The sequence below is a fragment of the Rissa tridactyla genome, chromosome 2, assembly GCF_028500815.1.
Source record: "Rissa tridactyla isolate bRisTri1 chromosome 2, bRisTri1.patW.cur.20221130, whole genome shotgun sequence".
Classification (NCBI taxonomy): Eukaryota; Metazoa; Chordata; class Aves; order Charadriiformes; family Laridae; genus Rissa; species Rissa tridactyla.
In genome coordinates this window covers 70,628,751-70,656,444 of record NC_071467.1, presented here as the reverse complement: position 1 = coordinate 70,656,444, position 27,694 = coordinate 70,628,751, and the positions used below count along the sequence as shown (strand labels likewise).

The 27,694-nt window shown below is 40.4% G+C and overlaps 1 protein-coding gene across 1 annotated transcript in view; it reads left to right on the top strand.

Moving 5' to 3' along the window:
- The window catches only part of LOC128904962 (poly(rC)-binding protein 3-like), a 525,202-nt gene that overhangs the window by 340,734 nt on the left and 156,774 nt on the right, over nt 1-27,694 (top strand). The window contains exon 4 of the mRNA XM_054190151.1: nt 9,008-9,108. The gene's annotated coding sequence lies outside the window, so the exon portion shown is untranslated. The remainder of the gene's footprint in view (nt 1-9,007; nt 9,109-27,694) is intronic.

Below are 27,694 nucleotides of genomic sequence, written 5' to 3'. Positions count from 1 at the left end.
GCGGATATGAGAAAACTGAAATCTAAATTGCAGTACAAGCAAAATGACGTGCTGCTATAAACTGTACCCTTACAGATTTGCTTACTGATTGTGATATGCTATTTATTGTGTGTATAAGCCGTAGATTGATCAAAATTATTTGTTTCCATTTATATCTGGTTGGAAAACTATGGGAGATCACAGTTTGACTGAAGTAGATTACTGCCAATCATTCCCATATGTGGAATCAGGAAATTGAATAAGAATTATTCTTGTAGTTTTCAGCTGAGTTATTTAACTAAAACTGTAGCTGAAAAGGTGGGATTTTTCACACTGTTTAACTGGAAATACTTAATGTAGCCAGAGATCAGTATTGATGCTTGAATGGATGAAATGGCATTTTAAGTATTGCAGTGCTGAGTGAGGATAACATAACAGTATAATTGGTAATGTGTGATATGAATCAGGGATGTCAGCTGACCATATTAAGTGAAATCTTGCTCATCTTAATCATGTGAATGGTTTCAAGGATGTCCCTGAATGAGATTCTTTTCTAATGTAAGGCCATTGATTTCATATATAAGTGAAATGGTATTGTGCTCACAGACTCTTGTAATATGGTATCTATCCATTCATTCTAGATCTAGAATAAAAATAGTTGATTAAATTGATACTATGTTAACATTTTTTCTTCCCAGTATACTTATATCTCCTGTACAGTTAGTTCTCTGGGCAAATTGTCATGTTTGCGTTATGATTGTTCTGTTTCTCTTTGCTGGAGAGTGCTACTTTAATGGGTATCATTTCTGTGATGGAAGCAATAACTTTCAGCAATTCACAGTGAGGCTTTTCTTCTCAGTTGCCTTCTGGTAGCGTCACCATGTTATTAGCCTTAGCTAACTCCAGAGGTAGAGCAGTTTAGCAGATAACGCAATACCATGAAGGTTAAGTAAGCCTCACTAGGGGGACACGGGACAAGTTATGTCATTTCCCTGCCCTTACCTGTTAGAGACATGTCATCTCTGTAAGTCTGTTTGCAGTGATGGAACTTGCATAGCACCTAGGATAGCTGACACGAAATTTTATTTCTAGCTCTGACACTTTCATTGCAAGGCCTGAAGCAGGTGGCTCAGACTCTTTGTACAGACTCTTTGTAAAATACCGCTTCTCAACTAGTAAAGGATTTTGATACCTACTGCAGAAAAGAATGATAACTCTGGACGTGCTTAAAATTTCTACTGAGCAATATAGCACATTAAACATGCTGGTATTTTCTAAGTTGAGATGGAGTATTAACTAGACACGGTCTCTCAGAGATTCCCTGTTCATAGCTGCTACTGATCAGTGACTACTGCATGGACAAGAGGTCATCTCCTACAGAGTGTGTCAGTGAAACAACCCTTATTCTTTTGTTATCTGCACAGATTTCCCTAGCTGTCAGTCCAAACTCATCAAACAAGGAGGCTATGCTGAGCACCACACTCTTTTTTTGTCCATCCTCCCCCGAGCAATGCTTACTGAACTGTGTCATGTTTTTCACTATATCTTTGAGTTGCACGTGTCCTTATGAAACTAAGCTGAGGCAGTTAGAAAAGTTTAAACACGAACCTTGCTTCCTGACGCACCAGGATAGTCTTCAGTAAAAAAACCAGCTTGCTCCTGGGTGAGGTAGCACGGTGTCTGGTGCCCACAATTACTCATGTGCTTACTGATTTTGGAGTATTGCTCAAAGTAGAAGAACTGCACATCACAAGCAGGCAGGAGATTTCTCTAGCACAGCAGCCATGAAAAATCTCACTGGTTTATGGACGGTTGGGACCAACTGAACAATCATTATCAAATTAAGGAGGAGACAGCTGGGGGGACTTGAAATCTTTTCCTCTCTTGTCATAGATACTGTGGTATTGCCTGTCTCTCTAAATGAAATAACAATAGGGAAGCCTCAGGGCAGATTGACTACTTCCCCTCTCTTGGGTAGTCTGCTTTCTTTCTTTTTCGCATATTAGAGGTGGCTGATCCATTGTAATGCAATGTCAAAGGCCTTTGGGACTTAAAAAATGTTCTGTCTGTGGTACGGAAAGGGCAAAGAAAAAGCATTGACCCTACCAGATGTGATATTTTCAGGTGGCACAGAGGTTTTAAGGAAAATCAGAAAAAAGAATGCACTTGGGTTGACCAAGCTTAAAGCAAATGAAATCATTCCAGGTGGTTGCCCAAACTTACAGCAAATATAATAATTCTACTTGTTTGCCCCTGTAGCTCTTTCACTCAAAACTCTTTCAGTAATATGGCAACCTTTGCATTACAGATTACACATTGGTCACAGCAAACTTGTTTTCTAATATATTAAACTGCTTCACCACTGCTATAACATTTGACAAAAACATCTGTTAGATCCAAGCAGGTATTTAGTTTGATGACATTTCAATTCCTTTCATGAAGAACTGAGAAATATTTACTTACGTATGCGAGGAAGCTCTTTGGTGAATATTTTGTACTCTCATGCAAACAACAGTATCCAGGTGCACACTAGCACGGTAGCTATTTGCTGTTTGTTATTCAGTCACTCCATATTTACCTGGAATAGTTGTTTTTATCTGTTCAGTAAGCAGAAACATTATTGTTACTATGCGGTGGCCATTCACAAACAATATCTTTCTTCCTGCACCATAAGACACATAAGGCAGAAGTCAAAACAATTATTAACAATGCATAGCCAATAGCAAACAGCTGACAAACAGCCCGCACGCTAAAAATGCTTTGTCCAAATAATTCAGTTCATAATTAACAAATGCATTGGCAGAAATCTGCTCGTTAACAATTTGCAAGTGGGAAATAGTGTTGGGTAATGCATTTACAAACTAGCTACAATGGATGTAATAGGAAAGTAGGGTTGCAGCCTCACACTCCCTGAGAACAGAATCTTTGCTTGTCTATATAAGGATTGCCCAGAGCAGTTCAGATTAAGTTAACTGAAAGTATGGAATTCAAGTATATAATTGAGATGCAACAAACCCAGTATGGACACTTTCACTGAAAGCAAAGAAGCAAAAACCTGTTGCCCGCTCCAAGGATGCAGTGGGTTGACCTTGGCCAGTGGCTAGGCACCCACCCAGCTGCTCTCTCAATCCCCCTCCTCAGAAGGACAGGGGACAAAATAGGGTGAAAAAGCTCATGGGTCAAGATAAAGACAAGGAGATCACTTGCCAGTTACTGTCATATGCAAAACAGACTCAATTTAGGGAAAATTAATTTCATTTACTGCCAACTGAAATAGGTTCAGGCAGTGAGAAACAGGAAGACAAACATTAAAACAACACTTTTCCTCCCCCCTTTTCCAGCCTCAACTGCATTCTTTCACTCCCAACTCCTCTCCCTCCCCACAGTGGTGTAGGGGTGATGAGGTTTATGGTCAGCACAAAGTGGCTTCACCCTGCTGCTCCTTTCCTCTCACTCTTCTCCCCTGCTCCAGCCTGGGCTCTCTCCCATGGGCCACAGTCCTTCAGGAAATATCTGCCTGCTCTGGCGTGGGGTTCTCCATGGACCACTGGGGTTATCTGCTCCAGTGCCTGGAGCACATCCTCCTTCTTGGACCTTGGTGCTCCCTCTTTTGTTTCTCACTCATCTTTTCTCCCTCCTCCTCTGCCTGTGTGGCATTCTCTGTCCTTTCTTTAATATGTTTCCCAGAGGTGCCACCAGCTTGGCTCCTCACAGAGGCCACACTTGCAGCCCCGCCACTGCCAACACTTTGAGACCTACACCCAATGCAAAGGATTAAGCTACCAAAAAAAATATATATTTTTTTTTACTATTTCATTTATTCCTATTAATTTCATTATTTCTTTGATTACTCATGTTTCCCATCAAAAAATAAGGTCAGGACTATACATGGAGTTGTTGGCATACCAGTGTTATCTGAGGTGTGTTTATTGCAATGCTGCTGGGCTAGTAGAAGGTTTAATGTCATTCTCATACCAGAGGGCGAAGCCCTGAAGGCATACTATAGTTAGTATCATTTTTATGCCTGCTACAAACTACAACAAAAAGCTGCTTTTTTTGCTAAGGTTAAGTGTAGATGGATGGGTGAGACTAACATGGGGGAAACTAGCATGTCCAGTAGACTAAGTCGTAGTTTGGGGGTGACCTTGAGCTGCTTCATTGCCTCCACAGGGCTTCCAGTTCACTCGGGACCTTTTCTACACTGCAATGTTTAATTCTTCATATGCACTCTGGGAGACAAAGCAGTAAACTGCTATAAAAGTGATTGAGCCAGCGTGGTCTATCGTGGTCACACCCGCAGCAGGAGAGCTTTCTTAATCGACTCAGAAATAAAGATGTACTGTGTTCCACAAGCAAAGCATTCCTCAGGCTGGGCTCCAGCCACACCAGCACTCCCACCTCATGCCAGGGTAGTAAAATTGGCCTGGAAAGGTTTTTGTTGTTTCCTGTTGCCTAGAAAAAAAAAAAAACCACAGATTTTTACTAGGGAATTTGTCGGCCAGTCAGGGACTTGGATACCTTGCCCCTAGACCAACACAACTCCGCTAGCTGAAATACCAGCGTAAATGAATAAGAACCTGGGGCTTGTGGCAGTTTGCTTCTGTGTGGCATGTTCTTCTGACCGAAGATTACCTGAAAGGTAACCCTTATTGAGTTGATAGGCCTTCATAAGAGCGTCTTTTAGCTTGGCCAGAATAGAGAGTTCACGTTAATTTAGGTAAACTGTTGAAGAAAGTTATGCTGACACACTTATTTTGATGCAAACCTCGTTTGTTTCCCAACAGTTTTGAATGGCTGCTGTTTCTCTGTATAGAGTATGAATTTCAAGAGTAGTCACTGTTCCAATGTGGGTAGTTAGAATTAGCTTTCTCTGCAATATCTCTTCGGCCTAGTTTCCCTTTTTTTGGCAAGACTCTTAGGAATTGGCTTAAATTTAGTCCAAATATGTGATTTCAGATTGATATAAACATATCTGCAGGGGGGCTTACATACTATTTTAAGTTCAAATAGTGCAGCTGACTCAGGCAGGCATTAGGCTAGGGTTTTCTAAGGAGCCTCAGGTTTGGCATCCAACTGCTACTGAAGATTAAAGGGATTGATAGACAAAACTCTTATTTTATGGAAATAAGCGATGGTACGACCTTTTCCCCCCTCAAAAAAGAAGAAAACAGCCTTTCTTGTGTAGTTAGTGACCTTCATCTTAACTGTTTAATCTAACTCATGATGAAGGAATAAAGAGATTTTTCCAGGCAAATGCATAGACATACAATATGTGTAATTGTCACTTTCTGTTTATTATGGTGATAAAATGAAATTATTTTTAGTGAATAAGCAAGGTTGCTTCAGCTTTTATCCGTCCTGTGTTCATCTGATGCAGTTCCATAAAAGACTTTACCCTGCTCACTGTCATGCTACAAGTGAAGGGCTTGCCAGTTCCACCACAGGATGGCTGATGCTTCCTATGAGATAAGAGGCTATGTTCAGGAAATGCTTTTGTAACACTATGATGAAAATGTTCTGACTAGCTTTGGCTGACTAGATCCCTGGGTGTGCAAGTGGCACCTAAGCCGTCATGTGCCCAGAGTCTTGGTTGCCCAGATCACCAACCTTGTTTGCTATCAAGGTTGGTTCATTCCTGCTACCTGCCCATGTTATTTTTCAGCAAAAACCAGCATGTGAGAGGAGGGATGGGACATAGCTTGGTGTGATCCCAATTGTTGGGAAGAGAACCGGGATTTGGGCCTGAGGAGGACTTTCCTCCAGAACTTTTGTTTTCATAGTGGTTACTCCATGTCCGTTCAGCATGAAAAAGGTTTGCATTCTAGGATATATAATATCCTGAAAGCTGGATATCTCATGCTAGCCAAAGCTAACTTTGTATATTGGCCACTGTTGTAGCTGGGATACTGGTTTAGGTAGATCTTCTGTCTGACCTAGTATAGCCATCCTTATTTATTCATTTATCTAAGGTACCAAAACACTAAAAGTTTATCACAGGTCTGTACAGGGTATTATTATAATTATCATTACATTCATTTTTTATTACCAAAACTTTGGATGGTCTTGTAAGGTCTCCAAAAATAAAACTCCTTATTCTAATTACCCTAGGATGTGAAGTTGCACAAGGGGACTGGGGAAACTGGGAAGTTTTCTGCCCTCAAAAACCTCCTTGCACACCAGCCAGAGGCACGGTACGCTCTCTAACATCTGCGTGTTACAGGGGATCACCAAGAATACAATAAAAGAGCAAAATTAATGAGGACATTGACAGCTGCATTTAAAACAGACTAAAGGATAACTTCCCTTAGTATCATCCCACAGCACTCCATAATGCTTCTTAAGCTGAAGGCTTATATTATGCATCTTTGTGTAAAATACAGACTGGTCAATGTTTCTTTTACCACCAAAATGAATCGCTTCTTTTTGAAGCCCACACATGTATGTGACATCCACCACAACCTGTGGCAATGAGTTCTGCCATTTAATTATGATCTTTGTGGAGTGCATCCTTTCTTGGGTTTCATGTTTTGAACTTACTAACTGCTCATTTTATTGGGACTGTGCTATGAAATACAGTGAAAAAGCATTCTTTATTCACTTTCTCAGTACTGTTCACGATTTTCTGGGGCTCTGTCACAGTCCTTCCCTCATTCGTCCCTCTTCCAATACGAAAATCCTAAAGCCATCTTTTTTTTTCTCCTAGTACAGAAGCCATTACATGCCTTTGATCATCCTGTCACCCTTTTCTCTATCTTTCTGTTGCTATCCTCTTGTTTTTGAGATGAGATGACTGTATTCAATATTCAAAATGTTAGGTGGGCAATGGATTTTTATGGCAGCATTATTGTGTTTTCTTCTGCTGTTTTCTGTTCTTTTCCTACTATTTCCTAATACCATTTTCTTTTTTTGACAGTTGATGAGGATTTCGGTGACATTTTCATAAAGCTGTTTCCAAGCTCTCTTTCCCAACTAGCAGTTAATTTCACTGTGTGTTTATAGACTTCCCAGGGTACAGGCATGAGACCTCAGCTATTTAGCCATGAAAACACAGCTAAATTACAAGAGTGTTTTAGGCTGTAAACAGGAAGATTGTTGGTAGAATTTAACATTCGATCAGTTCTATTGGCAATTTATATTGTTCTAGGTTTTGTTATACCAGGGATTTCTCACAAGTATGTGAGGCAGTGTGAATATTTCCCATGGACCCCATATTTTTAGTGAGTTGTTGGTTATTTTAACACAACATTAATTCTAACAAGAAACTCATTCAGGAAAGAGTTCATTCGATGAGTTTTATCTGAGAGGGTTTTGCTAACTTTACCACTGTAAGGCATACCCTGACCACAACCAAGGGAATCCAAGCAAATGCAGGATACTTTGCTGTACTAACTTGATGGAGATTTCATCCCATGGTCTTCAATATCAGGTGGAGATGCATAGCCCTTCAATTTGTTTCATAGCTGAAATTTGCTACTACCATCACAATGGTTGCTTAGATGGAGTTCTGGAGCTTAATGAAATCTGGAATTAAATAAATCAGCTCAGGATTGTTAAAACCTAGCTGTGAAAGAACCTTAAATAGTTGTTTCTAAAAGAAGTGCTGACAGAATAAGTGTATTACTGCAAATATATTACTGTCGATCAGTCTCATCTCTGACTTTAAAACAGTTGCTATGTTATATTTCAATGATCACTGTAAAAAATTCCTTAATGGGCCAAAGAGACCTCGCTATCATATCGCAAGGAGAGATCTTTTTTAAATGAGGTTTTCAGCACTCTTCTTTCATGGAGTATGAGTCATTTGACTTTTTGTTTTTTAGCATAAGCTCTTGTTTTAAAATTTGTGGCTGCACTACAGTACAGAAGCCAGGGGTGTATGAAGATTTTCAGTTAACACAGTTTTCTCTGAGATGGAGTTCTGTTCCTTACTAATTCTATTTATTCCTATGCATTATAGGCAGAGTTTTCTTTGTATGGCTTTTCCTCCCCCCCCCCCCCCCCCCCCATTCCAGTCTCAGTCCTGCTGCTCTTAGAGAGATCAGTGGTGGAAAATTACTTTGTAGCTGTGGTGGGTTGACCTTGGACAGCAGCCAGGCACCCACCCATCTGCTCTCTCCCTTCCCCTTCTCAGCAGAACAGGGGGAGAAAATATGATAGAAAATCTTATGGGTTGAGACAAAGACAAGGAGATGACTCAGCAATTACCATCATGGTCAAAAAAGCAGGCAACTTGGGTAAAATTAATTTAATTATTGCCAATTAAAAATAGAGTAGGCTAGTGAGAAACAAAGACAACACTCTAAACATCTTCCCCCTACTCCTTCTTTTTCTCAGGCTCCGCTTTACTCCTTCATTTCCAACTCCTCTACCCCCTGCCCCCACAGCCTGCACAGATGAAAGCACTGGTGATCTCCCGGTCTTTCAGTTTCATTTTGATTTAGAGAGCTGAGATGGCTCATTGACTCAGTCAACTATCCTGTCCATTAAGGACAATTGGAAATGACAAAGCTGGACTTGAAATGCAGAATAACATTGTGAGTAAAAAGGGACATCCTCAGCTATTATATCACAAATAAGGAGGCCAAATACATGAACTAGTCCAAAAGATAGCCAACAAACTCTAGTCAATTGTTTGAAAGATATTTAGGGACATGATTTTATGTGCCTGTTTTGGAACATTTACTCCAGCATATTGATTCATTAATCAGTGAATTAGGAGCTGGACCTCTTTCATTTTCACTGTTCTTTCACAACTGGAACAGCTTAGAAATGTAGGTATGCAAGAGAATAAATTAAATAATTACTCTTCTCGTTGTTCTGATTCCCTGTGCACTCTAGGAAGCCTGATCTGAGCAACTCAACTTGTAAAAGCCCATAAACTCTCTGCAGATTCAGTGGTAGAGTAAAAAATAAATATTTTATGAATGAATAACACATAAAATGGGAAAGCAAATTGTTTTGGACAAGTTTTGGTTTAGAATTTGATAGGTGATATAATTACTAAATCCTTGATTATTCTTCTTTTCAGAGCATACTCAACACCTTTAGGTATCTTCCTTGAGACCGCAGAGTGACTGCAAAACCTGCTCAACGACAGTAATTTTTTAAATATCACTGGTCTTCTGACGAGTAAGTTTTTCATTCTCAGTTTTGTTTTCTCCCCTGTACTGCCGACTTGTATTTTATCCTTGTGTTTGTTATATGGACTACTGTATTCATTTTCTGGGCCGAGTGAATATGAATGCAAATTGAATAGTATGAAAGTGATCTTAATCTTTCCCAGATAGAATGAAACCAATCAATAGTACAGATATAATTGAGATGAAGTACTGGCTCACCTGATAATTCCAACTTGTAATGCCGGTGGGACTGTGGTTGTATGTCTGGATTTTTTGAGACTTTTTCCTGTTAAAATGTTAAATGGCTAAAGATTCTTTCCTGTCACTAGAGTTGTGTGGCATCAGGGTCAGGAAATGCTTATCTATTTGCAGTTGGGCTCTTCTTTTTCTTCTCAGGAGCCTCCAAAGGTTACTCATTATAGCAAATGTGACCCTAAAATTTGCCAGGATTCACATGGATACAAAAATGGTCTTCATATGCCTCCTTTGCCCATTTAGTCTCATGTGGTCCCTCTGCTTGTCTTACTCTTTGAAAGGTTGAACTGTTTAGTCTCAGACTTATACGAGGAGTTTGCTAACACTGCATCTAAATTGGTGCTTTTCAGGCATTTGGGCTATTAGCATGTAGCCAAACTTTTGAGTCTTATTTGAGGTCTGAAAGTAACACAGGGTCTGAATTCATCACTTGTTACAAAGACAGCTCTCTTCTAATTATCTTTGCTTCTGTGTGGTTCACTCCTACCTGGACCATAATGTATCAGAGATGTGTATAACAATACGAGCTTCCGTATCTGCTTAGTTGACCATTCACTTGGATTTTACTAAGAGGAAAGACAGGCTAGAGCCAAGAGCTTCAGTTCTTGGATTTGTCTCCAAGATGCAGTTCTGAAGCGCTGTCCTGTTTACCATGAAAAGCAGACCATAGGGCAGCTGAAGCCGTTTGACACAATGAATTCAAGCCTAATAATTGAATTGCTCAATCTCTGTGGCATTAAGCATGTCAGGACTGTGCACAAACCTGATTTATCACTTCATCAAGCCAGGAAATAAATAATAAATAGTGAGTCAATCTGAATGGAGAAAAGGGAAGGTTTCCTTTTGAGGTGGAGGGTGGGAAAGAGGCTCCGTTTGCGTTTGGGTAGATTAATCAATTTTAATTAACAACATTTTATTTTGAGGCAGATGTTACAAAAGCAAAGGAGAAGGATAGGCAGGTTCACAGCACAGGTAGAAGTAGTGGTGGTCGTATCTCCTTTTATTTTGTAGTACGGTATTATAATAGTCACAGGGTCAATTCCCTCTTCTAGTAAGTAATATTGAAACCCAAATCCCTCACCTCTGCTTACGGTACCTTTCAGATACCTTGGCTCTGCAATATTCCCAGGCAAATTATTAGAGTTTACTTCAGTCTGTTCAATGTTCTGGTAAAAAATTAACCCTACACCATGTCAATAGGGTGTACGCTAAACTAGCACATTCACAGAAATAACTTGGCATAAGGAGTTGTAATTGAAGGAAGGTATTTGTAGTGGGTTTCAACAAGGTTCACGATTAGACATACATTTTCAGCATTTTTCAGACAACCTGGAAGCTGACAGAATATAACTGTCAATGAAATCTGCAAATGATACAAATAGTCCAGGCCACTTGCTATAGCAAACAACCTGGGTTGCTTAGTAACCTCAGTCCATCTATATAAAGTGAAATACTGAATTTAAGGCTGAAGAATACCAGCTTCATTGAGAGGAATAGGAATTGTGTTCTAAGGAGTCCTAACCTTTGGGGGAAATATTTCAGGAATCACATCAGATAAGCAGCTCCAGTGAGAAAATTGATTACACAGAAAGGGGGTCGTTGCCTTGGTCATGAGTCTGGCTTCAGTGAGACTGATGTTAGAAGGCTGTGTTTTGGTGCCCCTGCTTTCAGAAAGTGTATTGAGAAAAAAACAGAGAGGGTCAGAAGAGGGCCAGAGAAATCATTACTACACTGAAGAAAATGTCTGCAACAGATTTGAAGAGCTCAGTCTGCTTTGGCTTTTTTAAAAGAAGCTGAGAGCCTTCTTGATGGCATTACCATGGGGAAAAGCGAGCAAGGAACGTAATTGAAATCATCACTCTCTTTCGTGCGCTTACTTTTTAATTAGTTTCCTGGAAAAAGGCGGGTTCTTTTCAGTTGGTATTATTAAAGTATTTTGGTTTTCTGCCAAAGTGTAGCAGTAAATATTACGGTGGGTGACCTCACTTATTTGATAATCTAGACTGGGAAATACATTATTACCCAAATAAGAGTGGGTAATTTCCTTTAACATCGTATTCTCCTTGCTTACAGTATTGTGGACTGGCAGCGTAATTCCCATGGTCAAAGTGGTGATAAAGAAAAGTTCTTGATTACTATAGTCAATCCTGTTCCACTGGTGTGAGAATGTCAGACGCCGGATTATTTTGACCGCTACTTTGTTTACCTTAGGCACTTCTGTTTGTAAAGGTGGAACTATAGTAAGTTGCATTTAGGAAATTATTTAAAAGCTCCTGATATATTTATTCAGAGTCTTGATTTTTACTTTTTGTTACCTTAGAAACCAATGAATGACATTTCACCTTTACTACATGTTTACTTGTTTTATTTATTACTTATATTAAGCTGATTTATTAGTCAAATTAACCATTCTTTGTGCTGAGTAAACAGAAATGTGTGTTTCTTTCCGTTTACCGTGTCCTGCAAGATTTTAGAGTTCTCAGATTTCAGCCTCTGCCATGGAGCTTTTACCTACAGTAGAAAGTAAGATTTTCTGCCTTTATCAGCTCTCAAGAGATAGCTTTGCATGAACTAGATATTGAACAGAGCTAACCTGAATAAAGTGAAGAAAATACCTTCTCTGCACTGCAAAGGAAGATACAGCCATCAAATTTGGACTAAACATTTCATCAGAGACCATTTTCCCAGTCATTCAAACTCTCCCAGCTCAGTTGTTGGATGGTGAGCAAACCTTTGCCAACAGATATGACTGTTATTTAATGTAAATCAAGTTTTTATGAAGTTTGGCAGTACATTGTTAAAATTTCATGTTTCATTTCAAATGACTCTATTTTTAAATAAAAATATGTATTTAATCTGGAAAAAATGCATCTAGTTAAAAAGACAGTTTGAGCAAAATCTATTCTTGTATTAAAAAATGATGCATGAATTTCTACTTGGGCTGCCTGCTGGACAATGGAAAATGAAGAAAGCAGCTCTACTTAGTGATTATTTGGAAACCTTTGAGGCGTTAAAGAAGTGAAGTAGTAGCATGCCTACGGCAACAAGTGTGTTACACTTAGATGTTGATCTGTTTATTTCATAAGTATAACAAAAAGGCAAAATACTATGCATTATCTTTGTTAAACAGAATTCTTATCATAAAGAAAACAATTTTTTTTTCTCATTTAGGGAATTTCAGAACCGTATTATATAGACACTGAGATACAAGGGGGACATAATTATTTTTTCTCCCAGTTTTTAAAGACAAGGTAGCATCCAGGCAAGCATATTTGAGTTCTGTTTGGTGGTGTTGTTGATAAAGGGCTCGTTGAAAGCTAACCTTGAAAATGTATAGAACTTCATCTTCCATATGTATAATTCAACGTATACCATTAGCAGAATTCAATATATTTTCCTAGAAATAGAAGTTACACAACGTGAAGAAAAAAAAAGGTAAATAAGTTCGTGGTCTTTCTTTTTTCCTAGAAATGCACCTTGAATCTGAGGTGCCTCTCCAGCTCCTTAATGTAAAATTCTGTTCAATTGAGTGTAATGGATTTACTTTCAGATATTTTTTCTCAGATTTCTATCAGACCTCCTGCAGTACGAAGCCAAATGGCATCACAATCTTAGTTATGGGAAAAGGCACAGGAAAATTCAGGTGAATGGGGAAAGACTATAAATAAAAAAACATTAGCCTCTGACCCAAGAATTGTCCAGTAACAAGTGCGATTATGTAGACAAATGGTACTGATCACTGATCTTCTTTCCCCACAGCATGGCAGTTGCTTGGCGTAGAGCATTGCTGAATAGATAGCCGTGCTTTTGGTGTTGGCAGGAAGGAATGTGCTTGCCCACAGTGAGATGGAGCACTCATTGACTGGTCTGACAGGTATAACAAATAAAGATCTTGGCCACGGGAGATGCTGAGCACCTGTGACACCTGTCTTTGCTAATTCAGAGGTTTGCTGGTGAATGCATGAGCGAAAATGAAGGGTGACGGTCGCCTGGTTGGGGCGATGGCGGAGGGGAGAGCTGAATGAGGAATTCCATTTTAGAAAGCCTCTAATCAGGCAAGAAATTCCAGTGGCACTGGACACCAAAAGGCAGAAATTCACCCCAGTCCAGGTGTGTTTAAATTGTATTCAGAGGTTACTTTTCCCCTTGGAGACTTTGTGCCAGAGCAGGTGTTGCCTGTCTTTGCTGCTCACACTCAATGATGAAGCAGCAGGTGGAACCTTCACCCCTGCGGCGGTGGAAAGCTCTTTGCAGCTCTGCCTTCCTCCCCACAAATGTGTCTGTGGCCCCAGGACTGGTCCAGGCCAATATTTCTGCTAAGCCCAGGTAGTAGCTGGGTGCAGGGGATGAAGCGCTCCCCGTACCTGCTAGCTGGGGCAAGAGGAACAGCCTGAGCTGCAGTTGCACAAGGGTCCCAGCAAAGGGGTGTCAGGTGTCATAATCACTGCTCTTGTCCTCACAGTCCCTCTCCTTTCCTCAAAGATCCCACGGACCCATGTCTGTCTTAACTTCTGGCATCTAACTGAGGGTCCTAAGTTTGGAGGTGCCATTACCTCAGGCTCTTCTGGTTGACACAGACCTTGAGGGACCCTGGCCTATTTAAGGTCTAAGTTGGCCTTCAGAGGTGTCTGTTCCTTTCCGTTGTTGGCCGAAGGCAACTGTTCTCCTGAATTAGGAGCCTTGGTGAAGTGCCTAAAGGTAGGCAAGCTGGCGGTGCATCACTCACAACATTAAAAATAGAAGAAATCGATGTCGCTGCAGCTGGGATCCCTGGGGCTATGGTGTATGTCTGTGACACCCAGCCTCCAGCTCCTCCTGGGGCTCTGGCAAAGGGCTGCAAATTCCTGACAGTCCAAAGAATTTGGGGCAGAGAGTGAGTGTTTAGTGTCTTTTAAGGAGGAGTGCCACTTCCAAACTATGATTCTCCAATTCTGATATGACAGGACAGACTCAGTCCAGCTTAAGAGCAGGCTTGGCTAAGTGCAGTCCTGTGTAGCTCAACAAGAATATTATTTTTGTATTGTAGTACTAATAACCAGTTAAAAGATAACAACGCTTATTAGGCAGATACAAACACATTCTTTGCCCGTCTTGTCAGGGTACAAATGAGCAAAGAGCCAGAAGTACAGTTCATTAGGAAGAAACAAAGCCATTTAATTATCCTAAGAAAACTGCCTTCCAATTGTTTTTTCTCTTTCTTTCTTTTTTTTTTAGCTAATGGTTGTAGTTTTCTTACTATTTGCTGAGATTTATATATTGCAATAGAAGTGCAGAGCATCTGTCTCCTGGCCTATCAACTTCATCAGGCTTGGGGAATTGAGGGGGAAAAAGGAAAAGAAAATATGTGAATATAATGACTATGATATTGAACTATTTTATGCTGCCATATGGAGTTAAACTGGTTTAAAAAAAGATAAGATTTCCATTTCAATGCTATTTGTTTTATAATAGAAACTTGCCTTTTCTTCATCCTTCTACTTGCAGAAGAGTCTTATTCAGTGTATTCAGTCCTAGCCAAAAGGTCACTGTTGTCCTACAAGAGAGTCCTCCCTCCCCTTCCTGGCACTTCTGGATGCTTTGAATAGAGCTCTCTTTCTCTGAGGCTGAGATCCGTCAGTGGGAAGGTGCACCGGGAGCAGCTGGGTATCACCCTCCCCTCCTGGAGGTCAACTGCGTCACCCCTGGGTGCTGCAGAAGTTGTGTGAGGAGAGGGACAAGCGATCCCACTAGACCTCCTGGCTCTGACCCTACAGCGCTTGTCATCCCGATCACTTTTCCACTGCATTGTGCAATTAATTTAAATTAATTTGGTCTCTTTGACAGATAGTTCCCTAGAGAGGTGATTTTTAGTTTTATATTCAATTTCTCAGCCTAGTTATTCAATGTTTGTATTTGTGTATGCATATTTCCTTGTGGACTCTCGACTTTGACAAGGCGTTGATGAAGTAACACGTCCTGGAATATGAAGCAGTCAAATGACTGTTCATTCCAACTGAATTCTGACACTCCTAATCACAGTAAATAATATGTTTAATCTTACTTTGGACTTATGGTATTCAGTGGGAGTTCTTATGGAGTGTCATTCAAATCCGTGTGAGTAATTCTCTCCCTGGGCTTCTTTCTGTAATACCGGGAGAGGATGTGCGGGAAGGCTGTTGCCATTCCAGCTTGTGCTGGGAAGAAATAGGAGACAAAATAACGAGTATGAAAAGCAAAGACAGGACTCTATCATAAGGCTACTCAGCTTCGTGATTTCACTGGTTTGGGATCAGAGACCTTCTCTTGCACTTGGGTTGCTGGAGTCAGAGTAGAACAAAGAGCTGCAAACCCAACACTGGAGGAGGATTTGAGCTCTAGGTGGAAAGGACTGTCCCAGATCCCATGGCAGACAGGTTTATGAAGACACCACCTGTACTGCAAGAACTGGCTATGAGGACATAAAGGGACCTCCTTCTGCCTCATAGTGTATTTTCATACTTCCTAAATTAAACTCTGCTATGTGCCTTTACAAGCATCCCTCTCTCTTCACTCAGACCAGCTCCAAGATCTTGCTATTCATAGGAAACAGTAAAGATATTTGAAGAAAAGAAACCGAAAAGACCCATTTACTTGCAGGTAAAAGCTCAATGGGAATAGATTATAAACAGCGCAAAAGCGATCTCTAGGGAGTCTAGCTGCCAGTGCTTGGAATGCTTTTGCTCAGCGTGTGCAAGAGGAGGGTTGGGGCAAAGCTGGAAACACTCAGGAGACAGAGCAGAGGGTACACGTGGAACATCGGGGCAATTCCTGCCAAAACACAGGTCTGTATTCCGAGTGAGCCATTCATCGAGTTTCTGAGGAAAAAATGGATAAGAAGACCTAAATATCATTTTGCGAAACAGCTATATCAGTTTAACTGTAGCTTTTCAAAATATCTAGCCCCAAATAAACAAGAGGTTTCAGACTGAGGATTTGAAATAATCTGTAGTCGTTAGCTTAACCGTAATGTTTGTTATCCGTAGTTATTGGTGATGTTTTCTGTGTAGTGCCACAGAAAAGGACAGACTAGAGACTCCTAAAACAGGACTCTGGTAAAGCAGTGAGAGTACACGTATCAAAATGACCAGAAAGAGACTCGATCAGTCCCCAGCAAATTAAGAAAGTGTATTCATTATGCTTGTAATAATGATAGTATGTTTTATAACATTACACTCAAGCAATTGCAATTTCAGTTTTATGGAGCAAAAAGTGCAATCTCTGAGATTTAACTTTTAAGTAGTAGATTTAATTGACACTGCTTGAAAAATATTAATGGCCGTTCATTAGTAGGTATTGTCTCTTCCCTTATCCTACATCACGGTTTTAATTTAAACAAGCTCTCTGCTTGGCGTATAGAATTATTGACAAAAATATGTCTTTCTTCAGCAAATGATTAGCTAAATCATCCTTTTATTTACAAGCAGCGCTGTGTCCCTGTGCCCTAAATCTTGCTAGTTGGAAGAGTGGGAGGGAAAGCAATTTAATTAAGTTAACTTTATTGACCCGCTGGAGCTGTTGTTTAATAGCATGGCTCCCTGGAGTGTAGTGCAGGTAAATTGAATGAATGCCACAGAATATCACTTCTCTGCATTGCATATTTCCAACCTCTGCCAGGCAGTTTGGGATGAGCAGCCAATCGGGAAAAAGGTTTTTCCAGCCTTGCTGGCATGGATGGCGTTTCCCGTTATGCTCAGAACGAGGTGCAGAGTGTGACCCGTGCGTTCCGCTGAGCCCATCGAGAGGGGTAACTCGGGCATCGTGCGTTGTGCTCCGCTGCTGCATTCGGAAGGCAACTTTGTGGATTGGCATTTCAGCCATGTATCCAAAAATACCTTTTTATGAAGGAGGAAAGCTAGCACGTGAATCTGAATCAAAGTGCTGTGAGTAAACTATTTAATATTAAAACCTCGATACACTCATGCTGCATGAGAAATCAGAGTCCAGAAGGATAGTAAGCGATATCTTCTGGAGCTGTGCTTGTCATTGAATACTTGGAAAGAAAGTGAAACATTAAAAAACTTCTTTGTTAAACTGTTACTTGATAGAACAAAAGCTAAAAAGACTTCCTCAGTGTATTCTCACAGATAATACTGCCTGAGTGCATTTCAGTTATTGCTTCTGTTGTTAAACTCTTTGTCCAAATGTTTTACTAATCTATAAAATGAGTACAACAGCTTCTCCGCAGTTGACTGGAATACATCCCGTTTTCTGTGTTAGTCTTCAGTACTGACCACTGAGTGATAAAAGACAGTATCTCAGTCTGTTGCACCTGTACTTCCAATCACTTCTTATTAAAGTCAAGCCAGATCAGTAGTTGTGCAATGTAACAGCAACTTCATATAGCTTTTAACCCTTGCAGAATTTAATGTTTCTCCAATTAAAGCTGAGACTCAAAGATCCAGTCCTACAGCTTTGCTTAAAGAATTAAATACAGCCAACTCAGATAATTGACGTTTTGCTCTGGAAAATAATAAGAGGTGCAACTTTAATTACAGTTCATTGTTTCATCATATTCACTTATAATTCAATGTTTTGAATAGTCTGTGCGTAATTTTTCCCTTTATGTGTGAATAGATTTTTCTTGGTTTCAATCTGCTATTTTTAATTTTAAACGTATGTGAGATAAGAGAGGTGGGTTTGTAGGGGAGGGGCATTGTCTTTTCTTGTGCTGACCAGAATAGTTGGGAGAAGCTGGCAAGTTTCAAGCATGTAAGTCCTTGTTTAGGTCAGACTTGGGTCTCTTTAAACAATCACGCTTAAAGCATTGCAGCCACGATCTCTACCCCTACGGTAGGCATTACAGTGGTGGTGAGAGCAACTGTCTTCTAAGACATCATTTTTCATGATATCATCTTACCTTTGGGGGGGGGGGGGCAGGCTGGCATTTGAGGCAATCGCTCTCAGTTCCTCTCCTGACCTTTATGCCCTAATACGCCACACGCGCTCTCAGAAGTGGTGCCGTGGACTTTTAATACTCAAACCCAAGCTGTGGTGTAGCCTAGGAAACCCCAGGCGCTCCTAACCTTGGCCCTCTGCTCCAAGCTCTGGCGTAGCACCGAGACAGGGGAGAGCCACTCTCAGCATCGATATGAAATCCAGAAGTTAAAATTGCCTATAATTCAGTGTTAGATTAACATGGCTTTTGGCTGGCACTGTGTGTTTGTGTATTTACACAAAAGGATGATGGCTTGCATGAGTAAACCTGAGAAGTTTACTAGCTGATATTCTCCCGCACTCTGTTACTTTATCTTCATTAAATGTGTGTTTTGGCAGCTGTTCCTTGAAGTCCATGTTCCATATCTGTAAGATAAGTGCAGTTTCTGTGCTAATGGTCATGTCTGGGGTAGAAGCAGGCCTTAGAAAGTAGACTTCTGTGATTTTTTCAGTTATTTTTTTGCTTCCTATAGAGTTTTTGTTATGACACTTTAAAATATTCTGAAAGCTTTATTGTGTATCTAATAGAATAAGAGGAAAATATACATCCATAATGCTACCCCACAGTTCCTTCCAAATGCAACAGAGCAGTCACATTGAATCACAAGCGACGGTTTTCCTGCGTAAGAACTCATACTATATTTTTAGGTGAAGTTCTTCAAAGGTGTTAAAATACAAACACGTAATGCATACATGAATTCTAGTTTTACTTGATTACAGTTTTAAAGGACTATTAAATCAAGGTTTATAATATTATTATTTATTTAGTATGTTTAATATTTTAACTTAACATTATTTAATTCATTGCTCTGGTGCATCTGAATCTGCGTCACAGGCATGGGAAGTGCTTCAGTTCAGTCAGGCCAGAAAAAAGGTGTCCATCAAACTACCACTGGGTTTTAAGACAGGCTATTTGCTTGATGCTTTAGCCTATAAACTCTACATAGACGTGCTCAAGGTTAAGCACTGGTAACGGTGTTTCTTGAAAACAAATCTTTGCTGAAAACTTTTGCCACTACAGGAACAACATTCAGGGATAGATTTAGCTTTTGGTATTTGAAAGTTTTATGAGTTTGGAGGGTTTCTTTAATGCCAAAAGCTAGGGGAAAGTCTAAGTTGGTGCACTTACACCCCAGAAAAGTCTACTTTGTCTATTTGAGGATTGAGTATAAGAAATTTTTCCTGTCTATAGTTACAATAGTTTTGCTGATTTACTAGCTGGGTTGTTGTTTTGGTTTTTTTTCTCAAGTATAGCTTATATCAAGTGGATAGAAATAACATACTGTAACTTTTTTTTTTTTACGGCTACTACCACAAACTTTCCCTGTCCCATCTGTTTTATTTTGGGATTGGCCTTTCCCACACTTAAGGGACACTGAGGCAGAAGTTCTACAGCTGCAGAGGGATGGCATCTTCCAGGCTCCAGCTGTTCTGCTTAAAGACGTTCCTGCTTTCTACTGTCCCTGCCGCTCGCCAGCTGGCAGTGCTGCCCCTGCGGTTTTGCTAACGGAGCGGCTCGCGTGATTGCTCCTCAGCCTGAAACTTGCAAACTCAGCCAGGCCAGGCCAGATCCACAGTTCACACCACTTAAAATAAACTGGCTCGTTTTGCCTTGAGCGTTTGAGAGAGCGTTCACACGACCCCCTCCGCTGGCGCAGCTACGGGGCAGTGTGTGGAAAACAGAGAGAAGTAATGTTACCAAACCAGCTTAATATTGTGTGCAAAGTAACTCTTTGCTATTCCCCAAGTCTTAAGTACTTCAAACACAAGAAAAGCAGCAGAAGTGGCTGTAGCGTCGTTGTGTCCAGCAGACTTGCACTCAGGTGTGATGTTAAGCATGTGGCGATATGTAAACTCATATGCAAATTTTTTTTGTGCACACTGACATCTAAACACTCATTCACCTTTTCCCCCTTCTAAAGACTAAATCTGGCCTATGCTAGCATTTTGAAGCTGGTTTTCTTTTACTTCACATTAATTGGTTGTTAATGTATTTAAGTAAATAGAGATCAATAAGGATGTGTCAAACCTTTGCTACCCAGGAGACAAAAGTTTGTTTTAGAGTACAATGTAGTCTCTAAGTCAACCAGTTAGAAACATAAAAGTTAATTAGGAAGTGCTCTCAGCAGCTCACAGAGCTTAACCTGCAAGTAGATAACTAATGTTCCATAATCCCAGCTATGGAAACGCCTAAGGAGTTTGAAGAGTTCAGTTTGGTGATTTAGTAGGAAATCCCTGACAATTCCTTCAGAAGAAAAATTAAGTATATGGAGAAGATAACATGGCCTGGACACCTGAGGAGGAACACAGATGCTGAACAGGACTGATTCGTCTCTTTTTGTCCTCTGGAGTCAGAAGCCTGTTGCTGCAATAACCAAGTGTATTGTCTGCCTCGCTGTGTACGTACCGTGAAAGGACGGCAGCACCATTGTTGCAACAAGAAAAGAAGATCCATTTGCTGCTGCAAAGTGTATCATCAACAAAATTACTGTTTCAATTCTCTACCAGTAGATGACAATAACCTTTATTAGTAGAATTAACAAAAGAAGTAGGGGAATAGATGTAGTTTCTCAGCTCAGAAGTCACGTATAAGAATTAATCCCAGTGTTTGTTTTCTTAAATAACGGAGCTTGAATAAAATCACTGAGAGGAACCTTGTGCCCTTGCACACATGCATAGAGTAGTATTTCCAAAGCTTGACCACAGGAGAGAAGAAAACATTAAGAAAGAAAACTTGTTAATACAAAAGCCAAGAACTCTGAAGGGAACTCTGTAGTACGCTGGCAGCGGAGGTATTCTGACTCAAGAAATTACTCCAAAAGCACATCAGTCAAGTCAGGGGTGGTATTTTAAAGACTTTTATTGAAGCATGAAAGGCCAGTAATAACCAACATGACAATTTCTGCGAGAGAATAGGAATTGAATAGTCATTTCAATATTTTATTTTATGATCGTCATTAACTGTCTTCTGCATCCAGGATATTAGATATCCTTTAACTGTCTTCTGCTTCCAGGATATTAGACATGAGGAGTGCTGCAATTTAGGCCAGGAAACACCCCAAGCAATTGTTATGTGTCTCCACTTTACGTTTTCTTTTCTTCATAATCACTGTACCTTTAGCAAAACCACTTATTTGTGTGTTACTGTCATTCTTCTTTTAGGGAAGCAGCCAGACAGCATTATGAAATGCCAAGGTATTGTACTGAAAAGCCCACCCTGCATTAATGTTATATGATTTTGTAATCTTTACTAATATATATTTTGAACTGGGATGTTTGGCAGGTGTTTCTGGAGCAAAGGATTCCAACACAGCTCCTAATATGGCCCATGGCAGAAGAGGGTGCTGGTTTTACCCTGCTGTGCCGGCATACTGCTCTGCGCAGATGCACTAGCCGCGCCGTGGGGTGTTTCCATTCAGCTGTTTGTCAGCCGCCGAACTCCCCGCTGAGTGTGTCTTCTCTGTAGAGATTTACTGACTCACGCCCTACTTGGAGGAACCCAGTCAGCCAAGCCGGAGGATGAGTGTCCATACTGCTCAGCCCTGCCTGTGTGCTGGTGCTTGGGTCAGCATCGCAGCAACCCAGGCCAGGACTCAGCGGCCAGGGCTGAATTCCATGAATTGCAATCCCTAAATCTACAGTAAGCTGTGTCCCCCTGTGAAGTGCCTCACGTGGCATTGTATGATAATAAGGGTGTCTAGCCCAGTCCTCTTCTGCTGTGAACCTGTGAAGACAGTGAAATAGATCATCTCTGGTTCTCCATGTGTGCATGGACATCAGGTAGGAAAGTTCCTTCTGAGTTGTCCGCAGAGTTTGGTGAATTACATTAATACCGCACATGAGACACTGAAACACACATGGGTGTTCTCAGGGACCCAGTGCACAGGCTGAGGTGTTAGGGTGCAGTGTAAGATAGTCCACAAGCACCCTCACTAAGCTTTCAAAATGGTTCTCTTGCTCCTCGTTATCCCCCACCATTTCTAGGAGCTCAGGAGACTTGGTGGCAGGACAGAACTCTTATCATGGGTGCTGATCTCCCGTAAAAATCTGCATCAGCTTTTATTGCATTGGATTGGCTGGATTTATTTTGCTTTCCAACTCTTTCCACTTTATTTCTCTAAAGATGGTTGTTTTCTCTTGGCTGTGGGGAGCGCTGCTAGCAGAAGAATGTATGTGCGTATATGCGTTCAGCACCCTGTCTTCTTCCCTGTGTCAGGCAACAGGGGTGTATATTTCTGCATCTTCTCAGCAAGTAGTTTTCCTTTTTCCTTCATACAGATCAATCCCTTGCCTTTGTCTGCCTTGAGAGTCGGGGGGGGGTGGTGTATGCAGCTTTGCTTTCTCAAAGCAGGACGACTATATTTTCTTCACTGTCCAGACAATGGCTATCGCCTGCTGTAGGCAGCGTGGGCTTTGCGTACCTTTTTTAAAGTCAGACACGGGGTGATCTTTTCTCATTGCTGTACACTGGCTTTATACGTCAGTTCTGCCTTCCTGATTTCAGACGTTACCAGCCTGAATTGACTCCAAAACTTAGAGCAAAGTGCTGTTCTTTTTATTCTCATAATTACTGTACCACGCATAGGTACAAGCCTTGAGGATGTACTTTTTCACTCAACATGAGTTATGTCAAGTGAAATAAGGATTCTAAATTATCTTCCTTTCTTTCTGAGAGAAAGAAAAGTTACAGCTCCCTATCAAGTATTAACAGAATGGAGATATCTGAGATTCAAGTCAAAAAAGAAATTGTGATAAAATTAGTTGATCATTAAGTTAATCATAATAAAATGATGGTTACAGGTATAATATATGCGTGTAGAGTGCATATGTGTGTATAGTGAGTGTATGTATGTGGATACACACATGCACACACACACGGGTAGCAACTGGAATAAATACATTAACTTTATTATTCAACTGCACTTTCCTCTGGATGGGTAAAGTAGTAGGACCAACTCTGGGTAGCTCAGGTTCAGATGAGCTCTGAATACCTTCACAGTCAGTTCTGTGATGGTTCAAAGCATCAGTATATGTTTTAAAAGACTAATGTTTCATGCTAGAAAGCATGTAAATGTCTATTGGATTTCTGTTGTAAACTGTGAACAGTTAAAAACAGAGATGTTTTTAAATGGAACCATATTCAGAGAATGTGGACAACATGGCAAGAAGTAAAATAAGTAAATAAAAGAATAACTGAAATGTATCTGGAAGACAGACAAATTAAAATTTCAGATTATGCCATGGTTACAGTGGATAATTCTAGAGAACCTTGCCTTTTGCTAACTCTAGAACATGGCTAAAATATGGCTTGCATTTGTCTTGCATCTAAAGCACAATTTCATTACAGACTGTGCTGGGAAAAGTTACTTGTATTGTAATTGTTTGACAGTTATTGATTTTTTAGTTTAAAAAAAAAAAAAAGTCCTGTGGGTCAAATTCTGCTCACAGTTATATTGGTGTATATTGCAATATTTTGTAGTTTTCTCACATTCCTGCTGTGAAAGCGGAGACCACGACTGTGTGACTTTCCTATCCTGATCACCATAAGATTCATAGAAAAGCATGTCACCATTCCTCTGGCGCATGCACTCTAATTCCTGAAAATTGCACGTATTGCCAGAAGAAGAAAAAACAAGGAAAGAAAAAAAAAAAAAGAAAGAAGAAAATACCCTCAAGTTACCCCCAGGTTTTTGTGGAATGAACAAAGCCTTCCTGTTGCACAGATGACGTTAGGTGCTGAGAAGTCTGTCAGCACAGAGGCAGCAAAGGCAGAATTACACCCAGACGCACCAAGACCACATTTTATTTACATCACCAGTTCCCACTGAAGCCAGTGGAAAGTATCACTTTGTTGTACCTGTGAACTTGTACGAAGGCAACATCGCGCTAACCAACTAGTGGTTTTCATTAATTGCCAGAGCTTTAAATGTATTTTGTCACATTGATAACAATCACGTTTCAGTTGCCCTAGTTCTACACAGTGAGCAAAAATTGCTTCAGATTTATTAAAACCCAGAGTCTAACAAGACAGACTTGTTTCAGAAGCGTGGTATGGAAGACCTTCTCTGTGCCTTTTCCAAGGATGGGATTTCAGTTGTCTTTGACTGATAGCAGCAGCAGCAGCATCCACAAAGAAAGGTGAGAAGGCATAACTCAGGTAATTTCAGCAAGAACTGGCGTGGCTACACTGAAAATGCGAGATGAATTTGGAGAAAGTCCTTCTCACCATTCTTGATGCGTCAGATGTGGTTTTGGACATGCTTGGCAGCTGGGTTATCCTTATAACCTATCCTGTTGCTTGGCCTTGAGGAGAGGCTGAGGGAATGGACTGAGGAGAGAAGCTCATATTCAGATTGCCTAATTTCCATGTAAGTTCCTGTGTCAGATGTTACCTAAAGTTTTAGAGCCAACTAAGTGGAAAGAATTAGGCACAGAAATTAAAGTCCTTATATAGGCCCTGTCACAATGGCTTATAGTTGATACATGAAGGATAATATCTAAATGCTAGTAAGCATCATCCAACCACCTTCCTCTTGGACTAGTTCGTTTATGCAAGACACAGTAAATGTAGGACTATCAATGGTGGCACTTTAGCATAGCAAATTCACAGCTTTGTTTGTGCTTTAGACTACCAGCCACAGACTATCATGGTACCCTGACCGGGAACACAAAGTAACTTGTTAATTTGTGTGTGCTAATAGATTTTCTGTGTTGCAGGATGCATATAATTTTGAGTTCCTCTCTCCTAATGTGTATGTTTACCACTATAAGCAACTACTCAGCCTTTTAGCAGTAATTGTTGATATTTTTAAAGATATGGGTTGTAATCAATATCTGGGAGTTATAAATATTGATTGGAAAAAAAGTCCATTGAAATAATTAGCCATTACTACTCGCTTGGTTTCCATGTGGAGTGGATGCAATTGCCATAATTCTAGTTAAATAAGAGGTTGCCTACATACTGGCCTATTTAATGGGTTTTACATCTAAGGAAGAAAAATCAAAGACAAAAAATCTGATGTTCTGTCTCTACATTTTCTACTTTTTATATTAGGTTCCATTCTATGGCTCCATTGTGGCAGAAAAGAAATACTTTCATGCCTGTGATATCATTGTATTCAGAAGCCCCAGGCCTTGCACAGTAGAACTAGCTCTGATGAGTAGCTTTAATAATTTGAAAAGACAAATCTAGCACCAGGAGAGGAGGGGAAAAACACTTTTTGGGAAGTTTGACCCAACGTAATTTGTTTTACGCATCCAGCAGTCTTGAAGATTTTCAGGGAAGAGTAAGACCTACTGTTTACCATGGAGCCACTGTCACGAGGGTCACTTACAGGACCTGTTCTTGGCTAGAATAGCTCCGTAGGCTGCAGGACATTCAAAGAAATGGTGGCCTTTTGCTTCTGGGGCACCTGGTGAACAGAGCATTGCTGTAGATTGGGTTTAGATTCCATGTAATGGCACAGATTTTCCCTACGTGAAGTACCGGAAAATGAGAAAGCTGACGGTTTCCTGCCATGTATATGTGCTCCATGAAATATATCAGCATAAACAGAGGGAAGCTGGATGTGAATAAAAGGAGAAGCTGGGAATGGCTGGCAGTGTTATGTAGAGGTAGGATAGGAGAGAGTGTGGGAAGAGTGAAGAGGAACAGGAGGAAGGGCAAAAATAGGGGTAGCAAAGAGAAGAAAAGAGATGAGCAGGTTGGGAGAAGGAAAACATGCCATGAAGAAGGACCAGGAAACTGGGAATGGAAAAATGAGAACAGAGAGAAGAAAGAGAGATGGCATGTTTTGTTATTTAATGAATGTCTTAATATGCTGGATACTCAGAAGAATATTTCATCTAAATAAGGCAACTGAGTCATCTTCTTAACCTGACTTCTCTAAGCGTTCCCTTGCAACCAAGTGAATGTATGTGTCATCTCATAATGTGATTATGACAGAAGATGCAAGCAAAGCAGGTTTGAACGCAATACCTGTAGCGTATTGGGATAGCTCTTAGGAAAGCTGGGGACTGATGGAAAATTGATGAACCAACACAACTTTTAAAGCACACTGCTGTTTTGTTTGAAATACTGCTTAAGGATCAGAACAACCCCCACCTTCATTTTCCCCACTCAGAGAGTAAGAATCGAAAGCTTAGTCCTTTGGTTTGAGCCACATTTCAGCTCAAGGAGCTAGGCGGATCTTGATCCCCTAATAATTTTTAAGCCATAAAAGGTACTTTGCCTTATGCGCCTCATAGGCAGCGGTGTGCGGCACAGACATTATTCAGTAAATTTTTTGCAGATGTCAAATCATAAGTTCCTGACAATGAGCAAAAAGAACTCAAGGCAATATCCATTTACATCTGTGTTCACTTAATATGATTTTATAAGACACTGTACAGTATTGTGGCTTGTTGTTCCTCAGTAATATTGCATATCTCGTGTATGCTACAGGGGTGAATTTGATTTCTCCATCTGCTACCTCCTCCCTGCCCCCCACGTGTGACACTGAACTCCTGCATTACTTTGGCCAAAAGTGACCCAAGTAATTTCTGTAATACAGTCTTTATTCCACAATGGTGCAGTCAGATTTAAGGTAGGATTGTTTATAAAAATACTTTTAGATAACTTGAAGGAAAAATGCTGTAGAAACTGAAATTTTGATCATATGTTGCATTACAGGTTTCCTTACTGTAAGCCATACACATCACATCCTTTGCTCTTCATGCAAGAAATACTGTGTGAAGTAAAGTACAGACAAAGATTAGTTCAAACAACAGGAAACCGAGGATACTGAGAGAGGAATCAGTAGGCTAATAGATTATTTAAAGTGATACTGCCAAATTCTCAAGTGCCGCTTGAGCATGTTAGTGGATTAGTGCTTAGTCATTACTTTAAAATGTGTTGCAGACTCCAAAGTGCTCTGCTTTACAAGGGCAACATTTTGAAAAAAATAAAAATGTGAAGGCTGGGTAAGAACACGGCCTAAATGCTGTGCAGGTGGTAGGTCAATTCAGAGTTTGAAATCAAACTTGGGTCTCTCCTTTTTTTGGGCAATAACGTTTGTGTGCCTGTGTGATATAACACTATTTAGCAAACAACTACAAGATTTGGGAGAAAAAAAAGTAACAAGTTAATGGCTGTTATGATTTTGAAGCACACTGCTCATAGATTCATAGAATTGCCTAGGTTGGAAGGGATCTTTCAGATCATCTAGTCCAACCATCAACCCAACTCTGACAAAAACCATCACTAAACCATATCACTAAGCACTATGTCTACCCGTCTTTTAAATACCTCCAGGGATGGTGACTCAACCACTTCCCTGGGCAGCCTGTTCCAATATTTAATAACCCTTTCAGTGTAAAAATTTTTCCCAATATCCAATCTAAACCTTCCC